The 9,897-nt window shown below is 40.6% G+C and overlaps 1 long non-coding RNA gene across 1 annotated transcript in view; it reads right to left on the bottom strand.

The window, feature by feature from the left end:
- Positions 1 to 4,107: 4,107 nt before the first annotated feature.
- Positions 4,108 to 9,897, bottom strand: part of LOC109299227 — a 15,799-nt gene continuing 10,009 nt past the window's right edge. Inside the window, exon 3 of the long non-coding RNA XR_002097798.1 lies at positions 4,108 to 4,118. This is a non-coding gene — a long non-coding RNA (uncharacterized LOC109299227). The remainder of the gene's footprint in view (positions 4,119 to 9,897) is intronic.

Here is a 9,897-nt window from a genome sequence, read left to right as displayed (position 1 = left end):
AAGAGGAGACTGGACAGATATTTGACTGGGGTGATATGACCGTGGCACCCATTCCTGTCTGGGGCAGGGGGTTGGACCTGATGGTCTATTTAGGCCCCTTCTGACCCTAAGCATTATGATACTATGATATACCTGTTAAAGGCCTTTAGAACAGCAGTGTCCACAGCAGGAAAACACATGCTAAAGGCCCTCTGAGAATTTTAGAAATAATCCTCTTCCATCAAGGATTATCTCAAATTGGTTTTGGGAAGCTTATTTTGCAGTCATATATGACTGTTCCACAGGCCCAAACCCAGTTGGAAGCAGCCCTCCAGCACCCCAGGATGCTTGTCTGTATTTCCCCACAGTAACAGTAGGGGCAGCTGGGGTATCACCTAAAGGTAAGAATCTCCCCCTCCCTTCCTCTCACCTCCCCTCTGCTCCCATTCCAGGCTTTCTCCTGCCCCATGATCCCTACCCCTCAGGACTCCCCCTTCTCCCCACTATCCCTTTGGGCATCTCATCCTCCCCTAGGGCTTCTCCCTTGTCCCTCAGGTTTCCCCGCATCCTCCATGTCCCCAAGGTTCCCCCCTGTCCCATTCCCCTGAGGAATCCCCTCCTGTTACCCCCGCCACTGGGCCTCCCCCTCTGCCCCACTGTGTAGCAAGCAGGGAAGGGGAACCCAACTGTCTGGCTACCGTTACTGCCACTGTCACTGGACTAGTGCTGCTCTTTGGGCTAAGCCCAGCCCAGAGAGCAGTGGCAGCAGTGGTGAGAGGGTTCCCCTACCCTGTTTGCTCCCCTGAGACAGTGCCAGCAACCACAGGTAAACTGGGAGTGGCCAAGTGGATGGTAAGCAGGGATCTGGGGTGTCAAGAAAGGTGGACCCAATCTGAGGGTGCCAGGGGAGACTGGCCTGATCCAGAGGGGCACAGGAAGGCATCAGGTCTGATCCAGAGTGGCAGCAGGCCTGATTTGGGTGGTGGGGAGACAACAAGGACCCAATCAGGGCAAGCAGGTCCAATGGGACCCCTCCAGTACCTACCATGCCCCTGAGCACAGATGAGCCAAGCAGGTGAGCCAAGAGCCATCTTTGTTCCTAGCCATGCACCTGCTTACCAGCCCCCTAAGGTGAGGTCAGAGAAGTGCACATTATAGGGAGTATTAACCCTTATTGTGCTACTACTGCTCAGAGCATGTGGCAACTTTAACACCAACGAAATTTAGCATGTGGTAATTGTAGTGTAGCTACACTCTTATAGTTGTTACTGGACAGAGAATGTCATTTCAGAAGATCAAAGAGGGTGTATGATAGAGTGAGCCTTTTGGATACTGTAGGATATAAATCTAATAAAAAAACAAAGATTCCTAAAACATGGAGGCAAAATAAAGTCTTTGAGCCTTCTTTCATAGTCATAGTTCACATCACTGTGACAGTGTAAAAGTTTCTCTTAAGTGGAGAAAAATTTATATTCTTTTTAAGACTCTTTTACACTTCATAAATTTTGTAACAGAGGGCTTGATGTGTATAACTAACAGTCTGCATCATATTTATGTCCAAAATAAACAGTTATTCTAACTTCCATACGTGAGTTGGTACCAATTTTTCTATCATTCCAATCAGTTTATTATATGACTGCTAAACCAAGCCCAAGTCATTGAGTTTGTTTTCACTGGGATTAGGAAAAGATTTCTTCACAACATCAGAAGTCAAGTGAGAAGCTGTCTATATTCAGTTCTTGCTAGAAACTGCTTTTGCTTCAGAGGCAGAGACATCCTCTTCTTGAGGCAATGTATGTGATCAGTCAAGCTCTCCAGCAGATCCATGTTCTCAAACATATAATTTGAAGGTATTGCTTGGAATTGTCAGATGTATTCCTGGAAATCCAAGTGAACTTCCCCCAGTGTGGATCCAATATCTATCTAGGGATCTCAATTTAAGAGACTGAGTGATAACAAACACATTTGTACTACCTACTGTGGACAAGTGTACTTTAAAATGTATATTCATGATTTGAATGCTATTACCAAAATCTATTTTCAATCTATGGTGTTCATCAAATCAATCCTAAAGCACCTAGATTACATTAAATGGAAATTAAATACAAGTAATGCTGAATAAAATTCAGTTGAAGAGATCTCTAAAAAAGAAGGACTTTTATAATATGCTAAGCTCTGAGGCACATCTAACTAAAAGGCATTAGCTAGTAGATGTAACTTTATTAAATTGTTTCATGATGTCTTAGCTCCCTCATGTCTTCATAGTTTCACTTGCCACCTAGAACACTTTCTAGGGACTTTCTCTCTTTTGTTTGTGTTGCTTCTCTTTGGACAGAGACCTCCAAAAGAGGTTGCTCTTCTTTTAAAACCCAGAGTGGAAGCTTAGAAACTAAGGGTGCTTGTAGACCTGTGAGAATGAGCTTTAGTTAAAGTTCCTCTACCACCATTTTGAAGCACAGGATTCTGAATATATGAGACACGGTGTGCTTTAATTAGAGTTGCTTCCAAGAGCTGCTGTAATTAAAGTGCCCCTCCCCACCCCCAGAGCACACATAAAGACACCCTAAGTGCTAAGAGGGTAGAATGTGAAGGACTAGAGTTCAGTTCCTTTCTATGTCTAAAGGGAGATTCCCTGATCTAGGTCCTGTTTATGCACATTACATAAAACCAGAAGTAGATAAAATACAAAAATAACCTTCAGAGCTAGGACTGAAGACTCTTCCTCTTAGTTGAATGTCATAACTGTAGGCTAGAGACTAAGATGTTCTCACTTTCACCAATACATTTTTAAATTTGTTACATATGATGGACCAGTTTCAACAGTAGGGTTTGGAAGTCTTCCCGCCCCCACACCCACTCAGTTTATTCCCTGATGGTTAGAAGCATTCTTATACAGGGTGAAATCTTGGTTTGAATCTCCTTAATCCTATGACAGGACTCAATCTCGCTCTACCACATGCTATACAAGTACTCTAATGGCAGTGAGTACATCTACACTTGCATATTAATGTGAAGCAACAAGCTCTGGTGCATATCACACGAGGGTTTACTGCTCCAAGGCACTGTGTTTAAACATGTGCCTGGGACCACAGCATGTTGAGCTGGTTTGGAGAAACCGTGTTTATTTCATTGCATTTCAAAAGAAAAGGCAGTTGCCATACCATTTTATACATAGTCTGATGTGGGAGAGGTACAACAGGCCATTCAGACTAAATTGAACTTAGCTGTGTTCAGTCCTGTTGCAACTGATTTTCTTCTGGGCACATGCAACCAACCATAGGACTCTAGGTACCTAGGGGAGAGCAATGTTAAAATCTGTGTCAGCACTGGGGTTGTCAGCTCCAGTATTAGGTGACAGCTAAGCAGGGGTTTTTTGGATCATAGCTTTGAACATTTGACACCTACATTCCATACAGGACCCATTCTGGGCATCTCAGTCCCTTTATGTTTTTGGTTAGAAAGCACCAATGGATTTAATATGATATTCTGTATGATATCAACACTGGGCTCTGGTGAAAAGGAAAGTATTTGATTATTACTTTAAGATATGAATATATTTTTCAGTTTTTTCCAGATACATAAGTATTTAAACATTTATTGAATACTTCTGATTTTTATATCACTTTTGATATTTTACCATCCCTTTCTAGCATCAGAACCAGACTAATGTCCAGATTACTCTTGTTCCCAACATAATAACATTACTTCTTCCTTTAACCGTCCTGCTTTTAGATCTTGTGATTGTTAAGGTCAACTAAAAGTATACATTATCTACATTTCTCTCTCTCTCTCTCTCGTCTCAGGGACCTCTCTCATGCAGTCTCCTTCTACCTTGTCACATTTTTTTCACCTATCCTTTCCAGTCAGTTTTTAAGTTATCTTCCCAACTTTGCCTTGGTCTATCTCAAGGTTTAGTACCTTCTACTTAAGCTTCTAAAATCTGTCTCACATGCCTTCTCTCATTGATTCTTGCCCTTCCCATTTCTTTCTCTATCCTCTTATCTTGTTCAAAACATCAGGTCTTTTGTAAAGGTCCACAAGATCTTTACTGTGTCTTCTCCTCCATAATCTGTTTTCTTATACTGCATCAAATACTTTCCTTAGCACTTTTCAAACACTTGCAGGCTTTTCCCATTTGCCTTTGTCAGTGTCCAGGATATATATCCACATCAAAGGACAGGTTGAACAATTGTACTATTGTGAAGAAGAGGAAAGAAGAGAAGAAGAAAAAAGAGAGATACTTACCAGGGAAAGAGAAATGAGACCCCTGGGAGCTGCAGTTCTGGATCAGCTGCTGTGAGGCTAGAGCAACCCCAGAGAACTGGAAGAGGGGAAGAGAGAGCACAGGGAGTCAGGGAGTGGGGAATGGCATCCTGAGCCCCAAGTGCCAGGGCAGGACTTACCCAGCATTAGAGAGCCAGCAGAAAGCTGGCAATTAAGCTCAGAAGAGCTTAATTAGGTTGGCAAACACTGGCCTGAGTGGTGCTTTGAAGCCAAATGACAAACATGGTGAGAAAGTGACACTGCTGAGAAAAGGCCAGCCAGAGGAAGAGCAACTGAGCCTTGAAAGTCAGTGTATTGGGTTTTTTCTTCTCTTTTTTTTTTTCCTCTCTCCCTTTGGTTGGGAACTGGGTTGTCTATCACATCCTTGTTTATACAGGCCAACAGGGTGGGACATAAGGTGAGCAGAGATACACCTGAACTATCTTAAAGGGGAAAAGTCTCAGACAGACTAATATTCCTGGGACTGAGAATATCAGCCCAGATGGGCTTCTGTTTCTTTGTTTTTTTTATTTAATTTTATTAGTTATTATTATTATTATTATAAACTTTAACTAACTGGGAGAGAGGGCAGAGAACAAGCTGTTCTCAGAACAACCAGAAAACCGACCTGAGATTGAAAAGGAAGTCCAGTGGTCCTCACCAGTTCCATTCTGTCAAGACAATTGTCAGGACAGACACAAGCCTGTAAAAAAAAAAAAAAAGACAGCAGTTTATATGCCCCCCCTCCCCTGAATCTTTACTATAACATTTGGGTTAGGTAGGCTGGGGTGTAGGGGAGGTCACAGTCCCAGAAGATAACTTCCTCAAGCGATTGTTGTCCATCAGTGGTGAAAAGTACCACCTCCCAATAGACATCCTTTTAAAAACAGCAAGACATGTCAGGAGAGAGTCAGGACCACTGCTACAGAGAACTAGGCACACGATTGCATACACAAGAGTTAATGTTGTGGGAATACCTGGGGCCCATTGTTGTAATTTTAACTGGGTCTGCCCCGACAACAATAAAGCTATGTTTTAAGGTTTCTTGAGGTTTTACTTAATACAGTTATTTTATTCGGGCTCAATTTACTCTGCCTTAATTTCTTCAGTATTTGATTGTAAGTCATTGCTGTTTCTAAATATTTAAATTTCTCTAACTTTTCCTCACTGTCATTCCCTATGTTTATATTCCTGAGATCTTGGGAGTTATTTCTGGTTGTGAGAGTTAGGGTGACAATATTTGGATTTTGGGAAGCACTAGATTTGAAGCTGAAACAAGGCTTTAATCTCTGGCTTCAGCAAAGCTGGTGACCACAAGGCAAAATAATATATTATACATAACGTTGCAAAATGCTTAGGCAAGCATTTTCTTAACAATATAGTAGTATTATAAAATATGTAACGTTAGAAGGTAAAGCAGATTTTTGCTTATAAAGTGCTTGTGCTAAGTAACCATCTTAACTGTTTCAAACATTTTCAAGTGAGTCTGTGTAAGTCTGCATGCTGTGAATGAGGTAAAGCCTCAGGAATGTGAAGATGGTACAACTTGGGACTGAAAAACAGACTGGAATGTGAAAGACAACATGTAACTGATAACAGAATCTGAGATGAACATATGCAAAAAGGTGAATGGTGATTGGTGAAGAACCTTCCAGGTTTTGGTCAAAGTTTGCCCAGTGACTGAAGTGGGGTGAAGGTCTCAGACATGTGCTCATAGCAAAATACATGTAAATAAGTAACATGCATAGGCAATTCCATGCAAATTAAGTAAACAGTAAAAAGAGGCAGAGCTTGAGATAGGAGGAGATATGGGTGGAACCAAAGGAGGGGTGAAGGTGCAGTAAATGTTAATGAGCATGAACCAAGGTGTCTAAATGTGGAAAGAACTATTGTTCACTGCAGGTCCCCAGTTTGTTGTTTTTTTGGGACCTGGCCTGAAGCTCTCCATTTTAAATAAAGCTGTTGTGAGCAATGTGTGCTTGTGTTTGCTCCCTGCTTGCTCTGGCTAATGAGTAACAGGATCCATGAGCAACTGTATCATCATGTCCCTAGTCAGTGGGCGCTGCATGGAGTCAGGGTCTAACAGTGAGCAGTGTCTTGCTGACATTGGTAGGAAGCTCAATGTCTTGGGTGTTTAACCTCATGAGCTGTATTCTTTTGTATTGTTTCCATACGTCTACATTTTACAATTATTATCTTCCTATGACTCCCCATGTTTTACAGCTGTATGTGGCTATAACTAATATATACACACACACGTTATATATATACACACACACACACACATATAAACACATACGGTTACTCTCAATGCCACACTACTTTTTAACCAAGACAGTTGTATTAAGGTTTTATTGAGGGTCTATCAGCATACTGGCATTTGTCAAGGTTTAGGATAGTGGCATTACAGATGACCAGAAAGGGCATCAATAAAGTATGCAGGTGATTTTATTTGAGTGCCAAGACAGACATTATACTATACCAAGCCCTAAGGTTCCCCATACAGGTCATGTATTTTACAAAACAAGAACAAAAACTATCTTTAAAATGCAGTAAAAGATATAGTATAAATTCATTGTTATTTTTTATTACCATTAATTGCCATGAGTTCCACAATACTTCTTCATCTAAGGATGTCCAAAAAGAGTTTTTCTATGAACAATGGTGTTAAATTGTGTAAACCTCATCTCTACGCTTTTTAAGGCTAGGGGGAAAAAAGTGTTCCATGATCCATTAAAAAAGATAGCAATTTCTCTTTTCCCAATTCTGTAAATCACAACATTTGTATCTATGTAACGACAAGCAGTAGTGGTTTCAAACCTGATTTAGGGTCAGGACTAAATGGGATTAATCTCAGGCCAAGAATGGATCCATGGAAGGTTCAGTGGTACAACTGCACCCCACTTTGATTCCCAATCCACCCAAAGTTTAAAACAATCTGCCTGGCAGTGGCAGCAGTGAGAGAGTCACCTGACTTTATGCCTCATTATAATGTACCTGATTCCTTCTAACCTTTTTTTCCCCCCCATAGATTTTGTAAATCTCTATTTTTTAAAATGGTCTTAATGTTTTACCAATCAGCTATTCTTTCTTCTATAATTCTGCTATCTGTTCACAGCTCCTGCTATTTCACAACCCTACTGACTGTTTAAGTCTAGCTTAAAACTCAGGTGTGGAAATAACTTTCAGTGAAGTATTCAATGCACTGTCAAGATGTTCAAGAAGGCTTGAATTTCTGTTATGAATCTCAGAGATGTACATTTAATTCTAATGACCACAGGACTAAAGAAACAACATCTTTTGATTATTTTTGCCTAGTTTGGTGTGCTTTTAATATATAACATATGATATAGCAAATAAATATATATTCCAATAAAGTTGTTTGTTTTTCTTCCAACTTAAAATGAATATAGCCTTAAGCCCATAGCATATTAATAAAATGTTTAGTTTATTTTTACCTGGAGAAAAGATGAGTTGTGTTATATGGCTTGATGCATATAACACCATTTGTAACCCTGCTTTGTAAAATCCCGGGTCTGCCCATGTCTCAGGCCAACAGTGAGAATTTAGGATTTACTACTAGGCAGTGAAGGATAGAAAGCAAAAAAGTGGTCAGTGTTTGAGGAAACTGTTACCCTTGCTTAAATGGATTGCTTGATAGAGTGGAAGTGAAATGAGAAAAAGTGCATGATTAATTTAGTTTATCATATTAATGCTGCCACTATATATATGTCCTACTTCTCTAGGTGTATTTTTCTGTAATATAATGCAGATACAACAACTGTCCTCTTGGGTAATGCATTGAGAGCTGAAAGCACAAGTCTCTACAGCTTTACTAAAACAGCAAGCAGCTTTAGCTACTGCAGTAAGAGATGACCTATCCTCTGTAAACTTGGAACAGCAAGAAACATGTTTCACAGATATGAACTTCATGAAGAAAACAGTAGTTTAGTGAGTCTCAGACCTTTAACTTAAAAGTCCTTTCTAAACATTTCAGAAATACTCTATGCAAAGCACTCATTGATGTCTGTAAGAACCCAGAGCTATATTATAGGATTAGAAGTCCTCTAAGCTTCAAGTATTACATTTCTAAGTGGCTGCTCTTCTTATATGCATGTATAATCTTTTGGAAGCACATATTAATCAAAATGAAAAATGTCCGATTCATCTACATATGCACACACCAGCAACAAATTAGTTTCTGACTTCAGAAGCAAATAAACAAAAATGAAAGGATTGTAGTTCCCCTAAAGCATAAATAGAGTAGACAATAGTAGTCTAATTAGGCCTCTCCTTCCTCTTCCCCCCCCCCCAAATACGTTTCACTAGATCAGTTATAGGCTCAGAGGCTTCTAATACTATCTGCCACAATTTCTGGATGCTCAGCTTTGAGATATCTCTACTCTACAACAACTAGAAACCAGTATGAACTTGCACATAAAACACTATAAAGGGCAAAGGCACATATACACCATTAAGAGCATATTTTTCACAGGAAAAAACACTCCCTCTCTCACCTCAATATCCTTGTGCTCAAGGAAAATCTACCTAACTTTGAAAGGTGAACTTGGGGACAAAGATTAACTTTCTGGATCTAGGAACTGAGGACTTACTGTATTTACTAAAATATAGGATGAGCTTTTATTTCCCAATCAGCATGAGAGGGAGCCCCTTGTCTTACATTTGTGTACAAGAAAACCTCTTTAAATACATTGTCAATCATTAAGCTGCTATCAAAAGCAGCATATTCTGAGTAATGGAAGGCAACTATGAAGCTGATTAAATGCAGCCAATGCTGAACATGATTTAAAACACACAGCCCATACAGGGCAAACATTCTGATAAAAGCCTACCACAAGAAAAGGTTAGTGGAGCCCATCTGAATTATAGACCAGATAAAGCCCATTGAACAGTTCCTCTCAGTACCAACTCTTTTCCAAGTCATGGTGAGCTCCTACATTTAATACATTTTGACTCTTTCACTCCCACAGTGAGCTGTGTCTTTCTTTCCCCATTTCCACTGACTCTTGTTTCTTCACCAGCATTAAATGTCTGCCAATCATCATCAAACAGGGCCCCAAGCAGTTCACCCAGAATCTCTCTGTTGCCCCCTCTCTCAGCCTGTCGTATATGACTAGTGTAGTCCCACCCTTCATGAGGTGGTGCTAGATCAGGTTGCCCTGTGCCTCATCTGTATATACAGTTTTAGACTTGTGACAAGAACACATAGTTCCAGTCATGAGTGGGGGATAATTAGCACCTGGATCTTTTAATGCTGGGGGGGAAGGTACACACACACACACACATACTCAGCAGTGCTGAGCTGTGGGGTCACCATGGCTTGACTCTGCTGGGGCTCAGCCCAATGAACTATTAATCATGAGTCTTCTGGCTTTGGACTACTATCACATATAGCTTGTACTATATAAAAGTAGATAGAAAAATGCATTTATGGAGTACCCGTGTGAAAACTTGCAGCAGTTTCTAAAATAAATACATGCCAATTCCTACAGGCATATTTATTGCAAAGTCAGTGTTTTCATATTTACCCCTTACTGCCATGTATTCAGGGACAGCAGGCTGGGGAAGAATTGAGGAGGCGGGGGGGGGGGGGGAGGAAAGGGGGCCCCCCGGGACCCCGATTTATTTTTTCCC

Source organism: Gavialis gangeticus, unplaced genomic scaffold (assembly GCF_001723915.1).
Source record: "Gavialis gangeticus isolate Ggan-Ray unplaced genomic scaffold, GavGan_comp1, whole genome shotgun sequence".
Taxonomy (NCBI): domain Eukaryota; kingdom Metazoa; phylum Chordata; order Crocodylia; family Gavialidae; genus Gavialis; species Gavialis gangeticus.
The sequence above is the reverse complement of the archived record's forward strand: the minus strand, read 5'-3'. Positions and strand labels throughout refer to the sequence as shown.